Source organism: Apium graveolens, unplaced genomic scaffold, assembly GCF_009905375.1.
Source record: "Apium graveolens cultivar Ventura unplaced genomic scaffold, ASM990537v1 ctg141, whole genome shotgun sequence".
In the NCBI taxonomy this organism is placed as follows: Eukaryota; Viridiplantae; Streptophyta; class Magnoliopsida; order Apiales; family Apiaceae; genus Apium; species Apium graveolens.
Window position 1 is genome coordinate 26,097 of NW_027417224.1, and position 23,697 is coordinate 49,793.

The window sequence follows — 23,697 nt, forward strand, 5'->3', positions numbered from 1 at the left end:
TTGATAAAGAGTATGATATTGAAGATTCAAACCTTAAGTTCCTGTTAGCTCTTCCTGAATGCTGGGATTTGAAGGCAACGACAATAAGAGACAACTACAATCTTGATGAAACAACTCTTGACGAAATCTATGGAATGCTCAAGACTCATGAGCTGGAGATGGAACAAAGAAGCAAGAGGAAAGGAGGAAAGTCAAGGACAGTTGCTCTTAAGGTTGAAGAAGAATTCCCCAAAGCAGCTTCCTCAAAGAAAGACAAGGGTAAAGTTCTTTTCATAAAGTCTGATACTGAGTCATCAAGCTCTGAGAGTAATGATGACTCAGATTCTGAAAGTTTGCCTGAGACTGATGCTGATGAGGAGATGATGAAGCTCTGTGCTCTTATGGTGAAAGGAATCACAAAGATTGCATACAGGAAGTTCAGAAAGGGAAAGAAGTTTTCCAGGAAAGGCATAAGTTGTGATAAGAAGAATTTCAGAAGATCTGAAGGCAGAGGAGGAAAATCTGACAGAGGAGATTACACCAATGTTAAATGTTATAACTGTGGTGAGAAAGGCCACATATCTCCTGACTGCAAGAAGGTAAAGGGTGACAAAGGCAAGGCTCTTGTCACGAAGCAGAAAAGCTGGACAGACACCTCAGACTCTGAAAGTGAGGAGAACTATGCATTGATGGCAAATGCTGATAAAGAAAGTGCTGAGAGCGGTTCTGAAGCTGCTGAAACAAAGGTACCTCAGACTACTTATGCTTTTCATACTGATGATATTAATGAGTTGGGAAGATATCTTAAAACCATGTTTGTCAGCTATAGAGATCAAACTTTAACATGTGAAAGATTAACTTCTGAAAATCTTGCATTTAAGAAAAGGAATGATTTCTTAGAAAAAGAGTTAGTCATGTTCCATCAAACTCAGAAGGATAGAGATGATGCTTTTTATGTTAGGAATGAAGTGCTAAAATTAAATGAATCTCTAAAAACTGAGTTAGAAAAGGAAAGAGAGATTATCAGGACTTGGACTAACTCTGGCAAAACAACTCAAAATTTACTAAGTTGTGGAAACTGGAAAGAGGGCTTAGGTTATGGAGAAGATAAGAAAGATAAAGGAACTGAAGAAATTAAGTCTGTTGATAAGCAAAAGCCAAAGTTAAAACCTGTTAAGTTTGTAACTGTAAAGTCTGAAAATGAAAAATCAGAAATTACAAAGGAATCAACTTCTGACAAACTAAAACAGGAAAAGACAGCTGAAGTGAACATAGGCTTAATGACGAAGAAGCAGCTTAAGCATAAGCTGAAAGATGTCAAGAATGCAAACAAGGTAAAATCACCTAGGAAAAATAGGAATGGAAAGGAAGGTGTGAATAAAAGCAATGATTATAAACATGTTCCCGATGCTCCTAGGAAAACATGTCATAACTGTGGAAGTTCTAACCATCTGGCTTCTTTTTGCAGGAAGAATAAGAATATTAACTCCTTACCTTCAAAATCAGGAGTTAAGAGTCAGTCTGTTAGATACAAACCACAAAATCCTTGTTTTCATTGTGGTAGTTTATGGCATTCCATTTATACTTGTAAGGAATATCATAGTTTGTACTATGATTATTATCAAATAAAACCTTCTTTGAAGAAAGTTTCCATTATTCCTTCTAGTGTAAATTCTGATTCAAAGTCTGATAGTGTAAGTTCTGATAAGAAAAATGTTAACATAAACTCTGATGCTAAATCCGCTGCAAATGTTAACAAACTTAATAAGGCCAAAGGATCCAAGCAAGTCTGGATCCTTAAAACTAATAATTAGTGGTCTTTGTGATTGCAGGGCAACAGGAAAAATATTCTAGTTCTGGACAGTGGATGTTCAGGACATATGACTGGAAATAAAGCCCTGCTATCAGACTTTGTGGAGAAAGCTGGCCCAAGTGTTTCTTATGGAGATGGCAACATTGGAAAAACATTGGGATATGGCAATATCAATCTTGGAAATGTCATAATTAAACAAGTAGCTCTGGTCTCAGGACTTAAACACAACCTACTGGGTATAAGTCAAATCTGTGACAGAGGTTATCATGTTGATTTCTTTGAAGAACACTGTGAAATTGTGAGTAAATCTAAAGGCAAAGTTGTTCTGAAAGGATACAGGCGTGGTAACATTTATGAAGCTAAGCTTTCAACAAGTACTGATGGTTCTGCAATCTGTCTGATGAGTAGAGCATCAATTGAAGAAAGCTGGAATTGGCATAAGAAAATCTCTCATTTAAATTTCAACAATATAAACGAACTGGTCAAGAAAGATCTTGTGAGAGGATTGCCAAACACAGTATTTGCTCCTGATGGTCTTTGTGATTCATGTCAGAAAGCCAAACAAAGAAAATCTTCATTCAAGAGCAAGACTGAATCATCAATTCTTGAGCCTTATCATCTAATACATGTTGATCTATTTGGTCCAGTAAATGTCATGTCTATTGCAAAGAAGAAGTATGCGTTGGTCATAGTGGATGAGTTCACCAGATACACATGGGTGTATTTCTTGCACACAAAAAGTGAAACTGCATCTATCTTGATTGATCATGTCAAACAGCTGGATAAAATGGTCAAAGATTCTGTGAAAATCTTAAGGAGTGATAATGGCACTGAGTTCAAGAATTTGATAATGGAAGAGTTCTGCAAAAGCCATGGAATAAAGCAGGAATTTTCTGCTCCTGGAACTCCACAGCAAAATGGAGTTGTTGAAAGGAAGAATAGAACTCTCATTGAAGCTGCACGTACAATGCTTGAAGAAGCAAAGCTTCCAACCTATTTCTGGGCTGAAGCTGTGCAGACTGCTTGTTTTACTCAAAATGCAACACTCATTAACAAGCATGGAAAAACACCATATGAGATGGTGAAGAAAAAGAAGCCAAATCTGAAATATTTTCATGTATTTGGATGCAAGTGTTTTGTTCTCAAGACTCATCCTGAACAGCTATCAAAGTTTGATCTAAAAGTTGATGAAGGAATCTTTGTTGGATATCCACTTTCCACAAAAGCCTTCAGAGTCTATAATTTGAGAACAAAAGTGGTCATGGAATCTATCAATGTCTCTTTTGATGACAAGAAGATTACTGGTCTTGAAGATTTCATTGACCATGATCAGCTGAGATTTGAAAATGAAGACTCAAATTCTGATACTGAAAATCCTGACAGTCTAAGTCCTGATACTGTAAACTCTGATAGATTAAACTCTGATGTTATTGAAACTGTGGTGACTACGTCAAAGGAAGATGCACCTATGCAGGGGGAGCATACTCAAGATCCTACCACATCTCAAGAAACATCAGAACATGCATCTGGCTCTTCAAGTTCTGATTCGTCAAGTTCTGATAAGCCAAGCTCTGATAATGCTGAAAATCTAAATACTGAAGAATCCAACTCAGAGAGCATAGTTTCAGGGGGAGCATCAGAAAATGAAAATGAAGATAGCATGGATCATGGGGGAGCATCCAGTTCTAGAGAAAACCTTCCATCTGCAAGGAAGTGGACAAAATCACATACACCTGATTTGATAATTGGAAATCCTGATGCAGGTGTCAGAACTAGAACGGGTACTTCAAATGAATGTCTTTAAAATTCTTTTCTCTCTCAGACTGAGCCAAAAAAAGTGGAAGAAGCTCTTCAAGATGCTGATTGGTTGCAAGCAATGCAGGAAGAGTTGAATGAATTTGAAAGAAACAAAGTCTGGACCCTAGTGCCAAGACCAAAGAATAGATCTGTTGTTGGTACAAAGTGGGTATTCAGAAACAAAACTGACAGTGATGGCATAATTACAAGGAATAAGGCAAGGCTGGTTGCAAAAGGATATTCTCAACAGGAGGGAATTGATTATGATGAAACATTTGCACCAGTTGCTAGGTTAGAAGCCATAAGGATATTTTTGGCTTATGCTGCTCACAAAAAGTTTACTGTCTTTCAAATGGATGTGAAAAGTGCTTTTCTCAATGGAGAATTGGAGGAAGAGGTATATGTTGAACAACCTCCAGGTTTTGTAGATACCAAACATCCAGATTATGTCTACAGGCTTGATAAAGCACTTTATGGACTTAAGCAAGCTCCTAGAGCATGGTATGAGACTTTAGCTCAGTTTCTTCTAGAAAGTGGATTCAACAGAGGGACAATAGACAAAACACTGTTCTACCTCAACCATGAAAAGGACTTACTTCTGGTCCAGATTTATGTTGATGATATCATTTTTGGATCTACAAATGACAAACTTTGCAAAAAATTTGCCAAGCAAATGCAGTCAAGATATCAGATGAGTATGATGGGGGAACTTAGCTATTTTCTGGGCCTTCAAGTCAAGCAGAATGAGGAAGGCACTTTTATTTGTCAAACCAAGTACACCAGAAACTTGCTGAAGAAATTTGGAATGCAAGATTGTTCAAGTGCATCCACTCCAATGGCCACTGCTACAAAACTGGATAAGGATACCGGTAAATCAGTAGATATTACTGACTACAGAGGTATGATTGGCTCTCTACTCTATCTAACTGCTAGTAGTCCTGATATCATGTATGTTACCTGTCTTTGTGCAAGATTTCAAGCAGATCCAAGAGAACCTCACTTAACAGCTGTAAAAAGAATCTTTAAGTATCTTAAAGGAACAGCTGCTCTGGGATTATGGTATCCTAGAGAATCAGATTTTAAACTAATAGGTTACTCAGATGCAGATTTTGCAGGGTGCAAAATTGACAGGAAAAGCACAAGTGAAAGCTGCCAATTTCTTGGAGGCAGATTGGTTTCTTGGTACAGCAAGAAACAAAAGTCAATTTCCACATCAACTGCAGAAGCAGAGTATATTGCTGCAGGAAACTGTTGTGCACAGATTCTTTGGATGAAGAATCAGTTACTGGATTATGGGTTAACATATTTCAAAATCCCTATTTACTGTGATTATCAAAGTGCTATTGCTATGACAGGTAATCCAGTTCAACACTCTATGACAAAGCACATCAGCATCAGGTACCACTTCATCAGGGAACATGTGGATGAAGGTACAGTGGAATTGTATTTTGTTCCCACAGATCAACAACTGGCAGATATCTTCACAAAACCACTGTGTGAAGCTACTTTTACAAGATTGGTAAATGAACTTGGAATGGTTTCAGGTTCTTTCTCTAAATCTGCTTAGACTTGTTCTGTGTTATCAGACTTTATGCTCAGTATTTACAGAATTAATCTCATTGTATATTCTGTGCTTAATTGATAAATGTCTTTAAGTACTGACTGTTGTCTGATATATGTTTCTAAACTCTGATAAGTGATATGTCTGTTCTAGTACCTATTCAATCCTATGAGGATAACTGTGCTAGATACTGACCTAGTAGTCTTCAATAAACAAATGATTCCATGTAAGAAGTAATTATTTCAGTGAAAATATTATGACACTAGCAAATTCTGATAATTGAGCTTAGTTAAGTTTACTTTGTATATCTTATTACTAAGTCACAAATTAGAATAATGCTACTCATCTGTTAAGTTCTGATACTAGTAAAACTGCTGAATGTACTAAGTGCTGATAAACCTCACTTATCAAAAAAAGGCAAAAAGATCAAAGAATAAAATCAGGTACTCCTTTGAGATCTAGAGTAAAAATGTGGAAGGGACGACCCAAGTGCATTGCTGGTATTAAGTAAATATGCATTAGAAAAGCAAAATATTTTCTTGGTGACTTTTCACACTCTATGATTACTGGAGAAATACTCTGATAATAGCATAAATTCTGATAAACAGTCGTGACTCACTTACACTGAGAAGCCACTGTAAAATAGAATTTCAAAAGATGCATAAAATTAGCACAAAACAGTTGAGGTGGACTCAAGCATAAACTCATTCATCAGTAGGTTTCTGGACAATGACAGCTCCTTAGCAAAATTTTAGTTATGCCTTATTTCTAAGATGTACTGAAGTGAATCAGACTTTACTCTTTGTCTGTTATTTAGCTTAATGCACACACTAATCACTCCATCTGAATGATGAAAATTTCTGTGGTGGTCTATGTTATTTTAGATAAACAGTCATTGTGTCACTTTGCACTAATTCTGAGGACAAGTTCTAGTTACATGCTCTAATGATTAAGTTCTGAAGTCTATAACTCAGAACTTGTATGAGTATTTACTAAGATGGGCATTCCTTTTTCGAGTTAAGAAATTATGTTCTGATGACTGTTAAGTTCTGATATAAGTCTAAGTTCTGATATTACAGTCTAATGTTTTACTTGACTTATCTGTGAATAAAATTTAATAACAGTCTCAGTTAATAATTGAATATGTTGAAGTGGAAGATTAATAGTCACTATGATTAGGATTAATGGTATTCGTACTTGAACAGTCCACTGTTTCTTGTTTCTTGTGCGTTTTAAAACATGATTCCTCTTTCCAATGACTGTTATTCTTTTTCAAAGTCTAGGGAGACGAGGTAGAATTAATTCTACCTGTCAGCATTCAATTTCTTTGCGTCTCCTGGCATTCTCTTGTCTATATAAGCAACCACTTCACATCAGTCTTTCCATCACATTCTTCTCACACACTTATCCTCCTTTTTTTCTTTCAAAAACATAATGGTCAGATACAACATGTTTTTGAACTACCAAACCTTCAATATGGAGCTAAGTTGTGCCGAGTGGCAGCAGGAATGGCATGTCACAGCCATTCCTGAGGAGATATGGGACTCTGTCCCACAGGAGGTACTGCCACGCCTCATGTTCTTCTATATGGACTACCATCACCATCTGGAGCGATTGGAGGAGGAAAGGCTGGAAGCTCTCCGCCAACAAGAGCGAATCATCAGACTCGCCATTCTATTTGTCGAGAGTAGGAAGAAGAAGATGACTTAGTCTCGTCTTCTTCCTGTTTTTCTTCATCATCAGCTTTGTCAGGCTTCTTAGCTAGGACTAAGGCTGTTGATATTAGGAATAGAAGCTTAGGGAAAATCTTGTATAAAAATTTGATGTAATTTCCATTTCATAAATGTATTGTCTTGATATATTAATGAAAGTTGTTTTTACTTCAAGATTTTGTCTCTGAGTTATTTTGTCTTGTGCCTGTTACTGATGTTGTTCAAACTCCAGAGTTATCAACAACACCTTCTGTGCATCAAGATGCTGATGATCAGACTTTAGGTGAGCATCAGGATTTGGCTGTTGATCAGAACTTAGTATTAGATCAGCAATTCGAGGATGCTGAAGCCTCCATTGCTACTCACACTGTTGTCTTATCCGAAGATACTGATTCTTTAAGTTCTGATGTTGCAAATGCTGGAGATACTGGTGATGCTGCTCCAACTGTAGATGCTGATGAAGCAGGTCCTTCAGGACATACTCCTCAACAGACTCTTCCTAAGTCTGAACTGGTAGAGAATCCTTAGTCCACTCCTGACCTGCAGGAGTTTCACTCCAAGGTACTGGTGCTGGTGCAGCCCCAGTAATGGAACTCAGTTTCATGTGTTCCAAATGCATTACATCTTGCTGAGCACTTGACTAAAGCTGATGAAATGTTAAATTCTGATGATTTTAAAACCCAGCTTAAAGTCACTGCATTGAGTACTAAACATCTACAAGGTCTTCATTCAACTACTCATGCAGAGCTACACAAGATTCAGGAGAACTTTATCAAACAAGAACAAGTTTGGAAAATTGATAAGAAAAAGTTCTTTCAACCTACCATTGACAGGATTGCTTATATTGAGAAAACTCAAGAGAAACAACAAGCTCAGATTGATGACATTCTGACAAATCAAGCTTCTCAGCAATCTCAACTTACTGAAATCCAATCCTCAGTGGAATTACTTATCTCTCTTTTACTACCTGCTGATGCCAAAAAGGGGGAGAAGGTAATTAAGTCCAAATGCAAAACTAACAAGACACTGCAAGGAAAGGATGATGGAAATGATGATCAAGGATACTCTGTAATGGGTAGCGGTCATAGTCAAGGTAGAAGGTTTACATCAAGACAAGCTAGTCACAGGACAAGTTCTGATACTGGGAAAAGAATAAGTTCTGCTGCTGGTAAAAGGATAAGTTCTGATGAACTTCTAGATCTTGATGAAGAAATGTCAAGACAGTTATTTCTTCAAGAAAATCCAGGAATGGACTTGGAAAGTTTAAAGGAAGAAGAAGCCAGACTTAAATCAAAGAAAGTCACATCTAAATCTGAAGCTTCTGGTAAAAAGTCACTTCCAAAACTTAAAGGCATTGTGATCAAAGAAAGGACACATACTGAAGCAACATTGGCTAGATCACAACCACAGATAGATCCAAGATCCAAGGGTAAAGAAAAGGTTGATGAACCTATCAAGGTTTATGTACCTCCTGAGGAAGAAGAAATTGCTGATGAAAAAGATGATCTTGCTCTGACTTCAAGAAAAGTTCTTAAAACAACCTCTAACATGGCTCAAGTTGTTCAGAGTCAAGAAATTGTAAGTTCTGATATTCAGAAGAAGCAAGTAACCTCTGACAGAGCTCAAGTTAACTTGATTTCAGAAAATAGATCAAAGACACTCCTACCAGGATTCACTAAAGCAAAACAGACTCAATCTTTGAAGACTACTGCAAGTGGTTTTGAAGCAAGAGTAGTTACTGGAAAGGAAGCTAGAGATAAAACTGGATTGGGAAGTGCTGATGAAAGAAGAGTACACAACACTACCAATGATCCAACTTCCTTGAGTGAACCGGGTATTGGAGCAACTCCTGAGAGATTGAATCAACTGGAATCTGTACAGATGGTTTACCATACCTACTTGAAAAAATATATCATGTTGTATTTCATGACAGATGGTAGGGTTTATCATATAAGACAAAATGCCATTCCATTGAAGTATTTTGAAGAATTGGAGCATGTACTTTTCTTACTTCAAGTGGATGACAGAATAACAGGGACTGTTGCAAACTACTTAAAAGAACAGATTCAGAGACAGAAAAGGCTTTATTCTGTTAAGTCTGACAGCATATATGTTCCAAAGTACAGAGATCACAATGGTGATATTGTTGATTTGAAGCCTAATACTGCACAGATCAGAACGTATCTTGGTATTAAGGGACTTGAATTCAATTTAGAGTCTGACAAAGCTTATGTTATAAGACTAGATCAGGAGTTGAGAAAAGCAAAGATCAATGATCTCAGAGCTGCAATCTTTCAAACTGGTGAAGATACTGCAGAGCTCAAAGATGTTAAAAGGAGAATGATTGATGAACTAAGATATGCTGAGAAATGTTTGTTGAAGAACTATCTCAGAACAACTCCTGACATCAGAGAGATCAGAAAATGAAGAAGCCAAGTCGAAGATCTACAACTGCTTAAATTCTGATATTTATACAAACTGAAGTTGTTATCAGAAGTTGAAATTGGTAAAAACTTTAAGGACTGTAAGTTGTAGTTATCTAGTCTAATTCTCATGCATTTGTACTTAATGTTTTTGACATCATCAAATATCTGTTAAACTTGTATATTATGTTAATTTACAAGTTGGGGGAGATTGTTAGATATATTTGATAATGTCATGGCTAATATGTTTTATGTTTAGCTTTCAGATCTTACTGAACAGGATAAATCAGTACTTAACTGTTGATCAGTACTTATACTGGAAGTCAGGACTTAAGGATATCAGTACGTATGTTATCAGGAGATAATCATCAGAAGATAGATATCAGAACTTAAGTGCTGAAGGATAATCAGATAAGGACAGTAGCTGATTAAAGGAAAGAAGATTGAGATAAACATAAGAAGAGATATGCATGAAGAAGGAATTCCGTGAAGAATGGAATACTTAGAAGAAAAGATATCTGATTGATATATTTTAGGAAGCAGAATTATATTCCATATCAATTAGCGATTATCTTGTAACTGTGTAGTATATAAACACAGACATAGGGTTTACACTGTAAGTGTTATCATAATTAGAGAAGATTATTCATTGTAACCCTAGCAGCTCTCGTGATATTTGTTCATCACTGAGAGGTAACAGTTCCATACTGTAACAGAGTTTATTGTTTCAATAAAGTTTGTTTTCTGTTACTTAAGTTCTTAAAGTTCGATTTGAGTGTACTATACACTGTATTCACCCCCTCTACAGTGTGTGTGTGACCTAACATAAAAGGATCATCATGTGAAGTCCGCAAACAAGAGGTACTAAATGGCAATTTTGCCACTTTTACTCTTATTCGCCTACACACTCGACCGACTTATCCATCTTTTGGATGGCCTGGTCGAACTCAATTTCAACCAGGAACCATCTCAATTTCGAGGTGGATTCCTTATCGACTACTTTTTTTTGTTTTTTTTAAATATTATTAATAAATAATAATATCTAATTATCCAATTTTTTGAATAATATTGGCCCCAAAATCAGGGGTGTCCAACACGGATAAAATTTTACTTTAATAAAATTCGACCCAGATTTTAATATTATTATCACTAATAATATTTTTCTTCCTTATAATTATTATTTGAATAATAAATATATTTTTTGTAGAGGGGTCTTATGCAACATGATTGCGGGATTTGACCTGTGTACACCAGGAATTTGCACCCTCCCGACCAGGAATCCGTACCCTTTTTACGTGAATTCTTGGTAGAATTTTGACTAGGATGCATTCTGGTTGAATTAGATGAGGATTTCCATCGGATTATGGGTGATTTCAACACTATGGTCAAATTTATTTTCAATCAGGATACAGCCCTCTTCCGACGAAGACTCTCGTCGAATTATGGGTGATTTCAACACTCTGGTCGAATTGATTTTCGATCAGGATACAGCCTTTTTCCGACGAGGACTTTCGTCAGATTATGGGTGATTTTAACACTCTGGTCGAATTGAGTTTCGACCAGGAATCCTGACCCCGTATACCAGGAATCCTAACCCTTTAGATCAGGAATCCTAAATTACGAGCTACAAGCCTTTTAACAGCCATAACGTTTTTCTCGTTTTTCTGATTTGTGCATATAATATACCGAATTGAAGGTTATTTCAAGCTCTAACCCATGATGGAATTTTCAGCTTAGTTCTTGCGTTCCTTGATCCTTAAATTTGGAGGAAACGTGACCCGTACGAGCCTTCAATTTGATGGGAACTTGATATATACGAATTTGAAGTGGAATGTGGACTCTAAGGGCCTTATCTCTAGTTTATTCTAACGAGGTGACATGTCCTACTTAGATGCTCATTAGATTAAACCTTGAGATTTAAGGTGTGTTAAGTCTAAGTAACTCATTTTCTTGAAGCATTTCCAAGTTTAAGGGATCCTTTTCCCAAATATGTTTTTGACCAGATACGGCCCTTTCAATACAGGTCTTGGCTTTCCTTTCTACGCGATTCAAGATGCCTCGATCTTTCTTGAGGACCAAGTCTTCCTATCGAATAAATCTTTCTTTTACCCTCACGTTATAATAGTAATAAAATATTTGTAATACTCAATAATCCCGGTGTTGGCTTCATCAAATCTAAAGTATGTGTCATATCGTCCTCGTTCTCCCCGGGCTTAAAGACCTCAACCTTTGGAGTTGTTTGAGTAATTCCTACTGACATCACAAACTCAGCTTTATCATCCAGTAAAAATGGAATAACTCCTATCTTTTCTTATGATACACCCTTTGTAGGTGTAGTAGATTGTTTGCCTAATCATTTCTCAAGTATTCGTCCCTCTTTCAGTCCATCAAGGATTACTCGACTTCCTACCTCGGCTGGCCCTTTCATTTAGGGGTGAGAAATAGGTGTGGAGCTGGATTTACTATCGCTCTTTTCACATCATTAATGTTGTACTGTCTTCTATCACCCGTCACTGGGATTCGTGGGAGTACATACTTTTATATCACACTTTTCTACGGAAATTGTGACACTTGAATGTTGGTTATACAACTAAAGGATTTAGCATCAATCCTCTTTGTGTCAGGATCTACCTCGGGGCACTGACTATGAATGTATCAAGAGTTTCAATCTCATACGTTGTAAATGAGACATGGGAATTGGTTAAAATCAATATCTTATAAGATTTCCTAACAACATGTGTGTGCTTCCGACATCAAGTATACTTTCTTCTCATAATATTTGGCATCACCCATCATCTTTAGCCAATATAATTCCAATGAGGTAATTTTTTTTAGTGTCAGCTCTGCCCTCCGGGTGCTGCTCATGAATGAATTTTCTTTAAGGTTAGTTCCGCTTCTTGGGGTCTCAGGTATTTCGAGTATGGAACCACAAAAGAAATTCCTATGTAAAATCCTCTTAATCAGTGTGTACCTCGACATTTTTCCAATGGCCTTAATGCATCAAATGCCTTGGGCAACCACTAGTTTCTAGGCGAGTCTTCATAAGGTTTACTCAACATTCTACACCTACTGGTGGTATCAACTTTGAATCCATGCTTCAGGTCTCAAAGACTTATAACTCTCTATCTTCGAATAGGAAAAATCAAATAGGACATCATTATTTATGCTTTTCTCCATTAGGATGTAATCTTTATGCATCATTCATTGAACTGAGTCACGACTTCACAGACCTCTAATATCTTTTTTATCTTATACTTTATTTCGACTTTCCATTTTCCTGAGAAATCAACACTAAGTCTCCACAGACTTTGAGGTTCTTGACCTATTAGCTCTAGCTAAGCCAATTTTGGCCACCGAGGCCTCATATTCATCTTCGTCGTTCTTCGTTTGAGAAATTTAATATAAAGGTATACTTTATCATTAATCCTTCAGGATTTTGCACCTACTTCCCTTTGTTTTAAATATTTCATGAAGATCCAAATAGTACTTGAGTATCCTCTCTCTTCCTTGTTTACATGTTTCCTTGCACTCATGGGTATTTCCCCCCCCCCCCTCCCCCGACTTCTTGGTTGTTAATGATATATTTAACCACGAAGTCAGCCAAGGCTTGAATCTTAGTCATTGTACGGGGTTTATACCAAATTCACCAGGCTTAGTTATCCACTTAATCAATCTTCCACTAGCCTCATTATGCCTCTCGAGGGCTAATTTTTCAAGATCTAATTTGGGACACCCAGTATTACATGGGTAATTTCCTCATGTCATAGTCTTGACTAATGCAAACTTCTCAATACTAGAGTTTGTCACACAAAACTTTGCTTCTCATAGTAGATATGTTTTTAAACCTTTATATATTTCCTCAAAGGGATAACTATTACATGTGTACCGAGATTACGATGCATAGATTCATACTTCTCTAGGTTTTGGCGTTACCAGTTGTGGTATTGCATTCTTTTGCTTCCTCAATTCCTCAAATATTGATTGGCTTCTATCAGTCCATATAAAGTCCTTTACCTTCTTGAATATCACGAAGGAAGACAAGCGCTTGTCACTGCATTCAGAGATCAACCTTCCCCAGGTCATACTTTTCCGTTAATTTTTACACGTCCTTTATGAAACGTGGGGGTTCCATATCATCAGTAGCTTGAATCTTATCAAGACTGGCCTTGATTTCCCTTACTAAGATTATGAGACCCGGAAATTTTCCAGGTTTTACCTCAAAGGCACACCTTATAGGATTTAACATCATCTTGTGGTGCTTCAACACTTCAAATGCCTCTCAGAGGTGTTCTACATATTCTGCCTTGTCAAGTCTCTTAATTATACTATATCATAAACTCTCATGATCTTTCAATATTTTTCTAACTTTTGTTATCTACATTCTCAAGACAAAATCAACAAAAAGATACATAATATCACAAAGTTAGTGAAGAGTGGTACCTTAGGAATGTCTTCCTTATTACCGTATTTTTGTCTTATGGTCATTAACCTATCAAGGGCAAAGTTCCACTTCTCTTGCTTCACCGTCTTCCCATTATGATCGATATTGGGTATGCGTGTAATCAACTCAGGACCAATCCCAGGAATATCAGCCGATGTTCATACAAACACAACGATATTCTTTTTTCAGAGAACAATTAATCTGCCCTTCAAGGGTTCTTGGATCGAAGCTCTAGCGTAGTGATCCTATCTAGTTTTTCATGTTACAAAGTGATAAAAATCAAATCTTTTATTGGCATTCCTTACTACTCATTGATATTTTGAACTTTCATGCATCATATTAAGAGGACTTGCCCACAATTTATTTTCTATTTTTTTTGCTCCTAATGCGACTACATAACATCTCTTAACCATTCTACGATCTCCTTTTTCATTCCATGTAGGAAAATTTGATCTTGACGCGATGATTAAAGGATGTGGCCTTAAAGGCATGTAGTCCGGTTCGTCCAAGAATATCATTCCATGTGGAAGTTCGGCATCTGTATGGCCTCTCAGGGGTATTCTATCAAAATCATGGGCAATTGAATCGGCCATTCCGCCTTGAATTTGACTTCATTGAATCCATGAATCTTTTTGTCAGAAGGTCTGAATTGGGAATCGACTTTACCCCGCCTTTAAAAACACATCATGGAATAAGATATCCACATAGGTCCCAATGTCTACCCAGAATCTTTTAACTTCAAAAACAATCTATCATAGGTATCTTAATCTCCCCTCTTATTCTTTATAATCTTTCACTCTATTACTTTCTTCACCATCTTGGTGAACATATTCAGTATCCCTCCTCCGATTCATAACTCAGTTGTATTTCTTAGCTGAAGACAATCATCAATGTCATCTTCGTAAAATCTTGGATATAAATTCTTGTTCCTCTTTTCAGAGTTAGTGTGCAGTGGCATCGTCCATCGATAGTCTTCATTTTTCTCAATTTTCATCAATATTGGGCTTCTTAAAGCATTAAAACGTGCATACTTGGTTAAATTTGGTTCTCTATTGTTCTTTCTCGAGGGAGAATCGGGGTCTCCATCGGGAATCACTATAAGAAAAACAGCTTCACACAATTATTTTGCACCGTTGTCTGTCACTGAATTTTTCCGTCGTCTATCAAAACGCCGTATGATTGCCTTCAAACAACTGTTTACTAAACTGTTATTAGAACCAACTTAACACAACGGTTCACCAATACTTGTTTAAAGATGAAAGAGACAACAGTTTAAAAATATGAACCATTGTCTCATAAGGACAACAATTTTATAAAAAAACATTTATTTTAGTTAGTTACACACAACAATTAAGAAATATGATCTATTGTCTCAATACTCTTTTAAAGATGAAATAAACAACAGTTGGAAATATGAACCATTGAATAAAAACTTAAAAGTAACAGTTTTATAAAAAAACCCTTCATTCTAATTTGTTATACACAAGTTACAAGCACCCTTGTCAAACAACTTTATACAATTCTTAAACTTTTGTTAGAATCTCCCAAAACAACAGTTTCTTTATTGAAGTATTGTGTGAATAATTCTTCAACAATAGTTTATTGAAAACCAGTTATTCCAGATTATCAGACAATAGTTCATTTTAAAAAAAAAAATCAATAAGACCTTAAATGGTTTTAATAATTTTTAATGACTTTCAGACAACTGTTTACAATATTAACCCCATTCAAAAAATTCAAATACAATTTACAAATTAAATGGTGTCATATTCTTACTGTAATTTCACAACCGAAATTAAAATTTAATATCAAATTTATAAAAAAATTAAAACGGTATGGCTACAAATATATTTTTAACACCTATTTGTAAATTTAGAGATTGAGATCCCCAGTTCCCATTTTTTTCCTTGAATCTTAAAACTTGACATTATCAATTTCTGGATTAGCTTTCAAATGTGCCATGACAAATACCAGGTACCAGCCACCTGGTGGTACTGAAATTATCATCTTTGCACCTTGGCCAAATGAGATAGTTTCCATTATTGCCTATGCTCATAAGTGAACAAGTAGATATGCAGATAACCAACACCATAAGTACCCCTTTCAAAAATTAAATGGTAATAGAAAATTAAAAAAATAAAGTAATTATATGATTGCAATAAATAATGAGAACAGATTTTTATCACCCGCAATAAAACTTGCTAACTCGCTCCATGACTCCTACAAAATAGGTGAAAGAAAACCACATTAGTGATATTAATTAAAACTACTGAAGCAACAATAATATGTCATATTTTGTATCCTTCAACTGCTAATACTCTACTATAATTGAATAAATCCTTGTCTAAATATGTACACAGCTATGTTAGAAGACACAATATAGTTGATGCATGTCCAGACGCTGTAGAGGCTGTTAAGGATAAATGTGCTGAAATACGACCAAACATATGACATTATACATATGTTACTGGCTGAACTAAAGTAGCCCAAAAAGAAAGAAACAGGTGTTAGCAAATTCTTCAACAAAAATTAAGATAGTAACAGGTGGAGCAAAACTTTGCAAGAAAGAGGCAGGGGTATATATTTACAATGGAACAAAAGGTAATTCTATAACATCATCCTCTTTAGGCACATCAAACTTCAGTGAGGCAAAATGAGTATCTCCCATCTATCTAGTTCCTTGGATATATATCAAAGACAACAATATTTAATCCTAGCTTCATTTCAAAAAACTTTTTCGAATTGACAATGTATTCTCGTACGTGATGCATCATTTGAAAATACACTTATAATTGACCATGTATATGGCTAATATCGTAAGCTCGAGCAAGTTGCATACGCGAGAAGTCTCACCAAGATAGAGAAAATTGTATGAAAAAAGAATATATTCGTTTTTGAGGTGGAACAAAAGGCTAATACTATATTATAAAATGTCCAATACTCTTCTTAGGAATGGCTGGTTGGTTTTCTTGTTCTTTGCTCTATCTTTCCTCATGAATACTTTTTATATAACCACATAAAAAGAGAAATAGAATGGAGGGGAGGAAATAACACTAGCTCATGGTGCTTTAACATATTTCATTATTATCTTACCCAAAAAATAGAGTCAAGGAAATGAGAGATCTCGGCTTTATAATTAGGCTACCTGTAACATTAAGGAGCTTTAGGTAAAAAAATTCAATAATTAAATGCATAGAAATAGTATACATCATAACTAACAGACCAAATTATAATTTATAATTCTGGAAACCAAATTATGTATCATGAAATTAGTTATATACAAATTTAGATGAGGTAATTATTAGGTAAGAACTAGTAATGCTCGTGATGAAAGATAAATTACCTCTCTCCCCAATCCATTATATTCACATCATCAGACTCCATTACTTGAGCAGCCAAGATGTTGGCCTCACCAACTAATACATCAGCTTGAATCTTCACCACTACAAAACCAACATATGATAATTCGTACGATTAGTCATAAATGTATATATATGAACCGAAACCTAAATCCAAACTTAATCTCAAATCAAGACCCAAAAACTCTAAATCATCTCAAAAGTCCCAAAGAGAAAAATAAGAAATATATAAAAACTGAGAAGGAGAAACATAGATTTTGAATTAATATGAATTGTATAGGTTAAAAAAATAATCTGAAATTGCTAAAGATTCGATAAACTTACTAATTCGTGCTTATTACTGACCTGGCTTCCTCCTAATTAACTCAAATCAAACCAATTGTAAACAAATTACAACTCGGATTTTGAATAAATGAAAATGATCCAATTATAGGGTTCTTAAACTACGGTTTGATGTTGCTGAAAACTAGAGAACAGATATATGAGGTAAAAGAGAGGAGTGTGATAGATTGATAAGAGAGAGATTGACAAATATGGAGAGGAGGTTTCATCTGATGCTAGGGTTAGAGGATTATAGTGAAAGAGGGGTGGGCGGGGCAAAATATTTTGGTTAGGGGGGGAACAAAGGCAAACAAATTTTTGTTAACAGTGAATCAAAAAATATTTCAACTAAAGGGAGAAAAAAATGTATAATTAATTTTTTTTAGATGTATAAAAATATTATAAAATGTTTTTTTTTAATATTATAAAAATATTTTTTTTTATCTTTCAAATAAAAATGATTTTTTATTTTATTATATATTAATGTAATATGATTATTCATTTACGACACTTAAAAAATATATTCAACTAGCATTTATCTTAATAATCTGTAAAGAATCTCGTTTCAAGGAGCATTACTTTAATTTACTAGATAGTTTTAATCCTGTTGTGCTAAATGAATTAGATATTTTTTTATAATTTTTTATTATCTTAACATACGTACGATTTGATCATCGAAAAAATATTTAAAAAATTATCTAGTCACTCGGGATGAATCTCGTATCTATTCCTAGATTTTTCAATTCATGTCATGTAAGATAAATTTGATTTTTTTTTTATAATTTTATCTTATGATTAAAATCGATATATCTTAACATCTTTAATGGTGAATCGTCGAAAAAATCATTTTCTAAAATTATTTGGTTAATGGGGAACGGATCCCGTGTTTGAGAGTTGGACTTTTCATAGATTTTTCTAAACTAGTCATAGAAGATGAATTTGAAATTTTTTTGTAATTTTTTTTATGACTAAAATCGGTATATCTTATCATCCGTAGGGTTGGATCGTCGAAAAATCTTTTAAAAATATTATTTGGTTGATCGGGTACAAATCACGGGTTTGGGAGCTAGACTATTCCTAGATTTTTCTATTCCTATCATGAAAGATGAATTTTAATTTTTTTATATAATTTTTTCTTATAAATAAAATCAATATATCTTAACATCTATACGGTTGGATCGTCGAAAAAGTCATTTTTAAAAAAATCTAGTTAAACGAAAAAGAATCTCGTTCGAGGGACTACTACTTTTCTTGACTTTTATATTCCTGACACGCAAGATGAATTTGAATTTTTTTTTGTAATTTTTTTTATGACTAAAATCGATGTATCTTAACATCCATACGGTTGGATCGTCAAAAAAGTCATTTAAAAAATTATCTGGTTAACGGGAAAGAATCTAGTTCGAGGGACTAGGACTTTTCTTGACTTTTATATTCCTGACATGCAAGATGAATTTGAATTTTTTTTTGTGTTTTTTTATGACTAAAATCGATGTATCTTAACATCCGTACAGTTGGATCATCAAAAAAGTCATTGAAAAAAATTATCTGGTTAAACGGGAAAGAATCTTGTTCGAGGGACTAGGACTTTTCTTGACTTTTATATTCCTGATATGCAAGTCGAATTTATTTTTTTTATTTTTTATTATGACTAAAATTGATATATCTTAACATCTGTATGGTTCGATCGTCGAAAAAATCTTGTAAAAAAATTATTTGGTTGATCGGGTACAAATCCTGTGTTTGGGAGTTGAACTTTTCCTAGATTTTTCTATTGTTGTCTTGCAAGATGAATTTAAAATTATTATTAATATTTTTTCTTATGAATAAAATCGATATATCTTAATATCTATACGGTTGTATCGTCAAAAAAGTCATTTTTAAAAAATATATGGTTATACGGAAAAGAATCTCGTTCGAGGGACTACTACTTTTCTTGACTTTTATACTCCTGACATGCAAGATGAATTTGATTTTTTTTGTAATTTTTTCTTATGAATAAGATCGATGTATCTTAATATCCGTTTAGTTGGATCGTCGAAAAAGTCATTTAAAAAAATTATCTGGTTAATTGGGAATGAATATCGCTATATAAAGTTGGAATTTTCCTAGATTTTTCTATTCTTTGATGTCAGATGAATTTAATTTTTTTATATTTTTTTCTTATGACTAAAATCGTTATACCTTTACATCTGTACGGTTGGATCATCGAAAAAATTATTAAAAATGTATCCGGTTAATTAGGAACAGATCTGATTTTAGGTACACGACTTGTACAACGGTTTCTTCAAAACACCGTTGTGGTAAGACCTTCTTACAACGGTTTTGTAAGAAAACTTTTGTGTGAGTTGTAAAGCTTCTAGAATGTTCTGGAGCCATGTCTATAGACAATGGTTCATTTTAAAGAAGTGTTGAATGAGATCAACTACGATAATACTTTTTAAACAAAAAATCGTTGTAAAAGAATACTGACTATTTTTCATTCTAACGGCTGATATCTAATGTTATTTCAATCAACGACTCTAACTTTCCCCACCTCATCAATCAAGGTGAAAGTTTAACCACTTATCACGTGGTGCCACCTCATAGGTGGTGCCCATTAAAATTTTAAAAGAACTATTTTAAAAAACGGTTTATTTTATACATCGTTGTGGTAAGACTTACAACGGTTTCGTAAGGAAAGTGTTGTGCGAGGAGCAAAGCTTCTAGAAGGTTCAAGGACTAGGTCTATCGACAATGGTTTTTATTAAAAATTGTTGTATGAGATCAACTAAGACAATACTTTTTTGAACAAAAAATCGTTGTAAAAATATCAGCTAATTTTCAATCTGACGATTGATATCTGATGTGATTTCAATCAAGGGCCCTCATTTCCCCACCTCAGCAATCCAGGTGAAAGTTCTACCACGTATCACGTGTCACCTCATCAGTGGCTCCCATTGAAACTCTAAAAGAACAATTTCACACAACTGTTTTTATGCCGTTGTTTGATGCTTTATAAGACAAAACTTCTGAGTAACAGTTGTTTGTATTACACAATGTAATGTCTAAAATCGTTGTCTTAAGTCACTATAATGTACCATAGTAACAACGGTTTTTAGCGTTGTGTTATTGATTTAACACAACTGTGCGCTTTAAAAACTGTTGTCTGACTCGCTGATAGAATACCATATAGACAACAATTTGAAAAAGATGGATAACCGTTGCTTGTTCTTAGTTCACACAACAGTTTTTTTTGCGAAATTGAAACATCGTTGTATATTTTTTTAGGACGGCGGTTTTTTTTAACCGTTGTGTATCAACCGTTGTATGAAGCTGTTTTTCTTGTAGTGGATACTTATCCTTATTATCAGACTCTTGATCCTCCTTTGACTTCCAATTGTAATCTTCATCGCCTCATATTATGGGTCAAATTCTTCTTCATGTTGTTTATTTTTACATTGACATACTTGCCTTCCCACTATTATAAATTTTGTATACTTTTCAGATGGGTGTTTGTTGGATTTTTAACACAGCGGGGGCATGGCAAAACACTTTTACACATATAAAATCCAAATAAAAGCATACAGATCATGAATAAAAATTCGAGGGATCGTATCTAACCTTTAAAAATAATTCGGAGACAACGATCAGAGATCCTTAGCAGTTGCTCCTCAAGTGTGAAGCACTCCACCGGTATCCACCAAGAAAACGATGTTAAGGAGGAGGAAGGAGGTGGAGAGAATTGGGTTTTCCAAACTTTTTGGGTTTTGTGTGTGTTAAAATAAAATTAGGGTCTATAATAGTGTATTTATAGGCAAAATTTTCAGATGAAATTTTCCCATAAATATTATTATTATTATCCCATTTATTATTCTCATTAATAATTAAAACACCTTTTAATCATTAATCCTTTTTCTAAACACTTTAGAAATAATTTTCTCTCTTGATTTAATTTCCAAAAATTAAATCCTTTAATTAATAATATTAAGAACTTTTCTTAATTAATTTATAATCAATTAAATCTCATTTAATCAATTATTAAATTTGCCAATTAATTATTTATTTCATAAATAAATAATTATTAGCCATTATTAATTAATTCCTCCACCATTAAATTATTCTCTTTTTATGGTGTGATCCTGTAGGTTCAATATTAAGCCGGTAGTAGAGATAAATAATAATAAAACTATTTTATCATTATTTATATAAATTCTCTAATTTATTAAATATGATTAATCACATTTATTCTACATCGTGAGTGATGCTTCTCAACATATCGCGAATATCCGGATAATATGAATTCACTGCTTAGAATACCAAGAACCTGTCAGTGAATAGTTACCGTACAATAAACTCCTTCTACCTTACAATGTCCCGATTAAATACAAGGCATGGATCTCGTGTCAAGCCTATCTAATTCAATCACTTGCTTACCATTTACTATGCGTAGTTCTATGCAAATTAGAAACTCCTTTCTAATTTCATTCACTCTGGCCAGAGATTCCTGAACTAGCATAAGTGGATCAGCCTTGAACATTCGCTTCCTTCACTGGAAGGGGTAGATTCTTTATTGATCATACACTATCTTCGTGTACAAATTCCTATACCCAGAAGAGCCCTAATAATTGTCCCTGGAGACTAAGAACTAAACCAAAGCATAGTTCAGTGTACACAAGATGACTATGATGACCTCAAGTCTAAGGATACTTATACAACTATCACTAAGCGAACAACTGCTGACACGTGAGTGAACTCCATCAGTTGTTCAGCTAGGCGAGTCATGTTCAGTGAACTTATTCTATAATAAGCACCTACATACTAGCTATAGTGTCACCACACAAATGTCTATGAGAACAGACATCCTTCATAATGAAGCAATATAGTATGTACCGATCTTTGTGGATTATTAATTACCAGTTAGTAATCCTATGACCAGGAACTATTTAAGTTTAGAGTTATCATCTTTTTAGGTCTCACTATTATGATCTCATCATAATCCATAAAAAGCTTTACTCTAAACTATGGTATATCTTATTTAAACATTTAAATAGATAAAGCCCGTAATAAAAACAAAACAAGTCTTTATTAATATCAATGAAATCAAAACAGATTACATAAAAGTTATTCCTAAATCCTAATACATGATTGGACTTAGGACATATTCCTTTCAATCTCCCACTTGTACTAAAGCCAATCACTCTGGTATCTAATACCCATCTTGTCTTTATGACGATCAAAGTGACTTTCATAAAGTAGCTTTGTGAGTGGGTCTGCTATGTTGTTATGTGTGTCAACTCTAATTCAATACAATACAAGAAATGTTACCGCGCTCCCACTAACCCTTTTGTAGACACATGGTTCATCTACGTTTTTTTTGATAAAATCAAACTCTTTGATTGTCTCATCAAAACGAATGTTTCATCTTTCGAGAAGTTTGCTTTAAACCACATATGGTTCGCAGCAGCTTACACACTAGGTTTTCATTTCCCTTGGAAAGAAAACCATATGGCTATTTTCCAGATCACATAGTCGTAGTAAGCAGCATTCGCAAGCAAAATCTGAACTGATTTTAACAGGGCTACAGGTAAAAGGTTTCATCAAAGTCAATCCATTGCCTTTGTTTGAATCCTATTCCCAAAAGCCTGGCCTTAAAGGTCTCCACCTGGCCATCTGCTATAATCTATCTTTTGTATACCGTATACATAGATTCCATTCTGGATTTCATGGCACTATGCCATTTCTCTGAGTCAACACTACTCATAGCCTCATTATAGGTCACAGGGTCGTCATCATTAATGATCGACAACTCATTGTTATTCTCAATGACAAGGCCATATTACCTCTCAGGTTGGCGAGACACTCTCCCTGATCTATGAATGGGCTGTTCCACAAAAGGTTGTTTAGTCAGAACAGGTGTTTCCACTTGATCTGTAGTAGTTTGTGCTTCTTGAACTTCATCAAGTTCAATTTTTCTCCCACTGTTTCCTTCAAGGATAAACTCCTTTTCCAAGAAGGTAGCATGTCTGGAGACAAACACCCGACGATCGGTGTAAAAGTAATACCCTAAAGTCTCTTTAGGATATCCCACAAAACTACATTTTACGGATCGATATTCCAGCTTATCTGGGTTAACTTTCTTGACATAAGCTGGACATCCCCAAATCTTAACGTGTTTAAGACTCGGTTTCCTTTCTTTCCATATCTCATGCGGAGTTTGAGGAACAGATTTGGAAGGCACCTTATTCAGTAAATATGCTGAGGTTTCCAATGCATAACCCCATAGGAATACTGGAAGATTTGCATAGCTCA

General features: G+C 34.8%; 1 long non-coding RNA gene across 1 annotated transcript; it reads right to left on the minus strand.

Annotated features, from left to right (window-relative positions):
* Window positions 1-15,521: 15,521 nt before the first annotated feature.
* LOC141699846 (uncharacterized) lies at window positions 15,522-17,719 on the minus strand. Its single transcript, XR_012566134.1, has 4 exons — window positions 17,410-17,719; window positions 17,070-17,169; window positions 16,820-16,871; window positions 15,522-15,946 (listed from the first exon to the last, which is right to left on the minus strand). It is a non-coding gene; the product is annotated as an uncharacterized LOC141699846 (long non-coding RNA).
* Window positions 17,720-23,697: the final 5,978 nt, after the last annotated feature.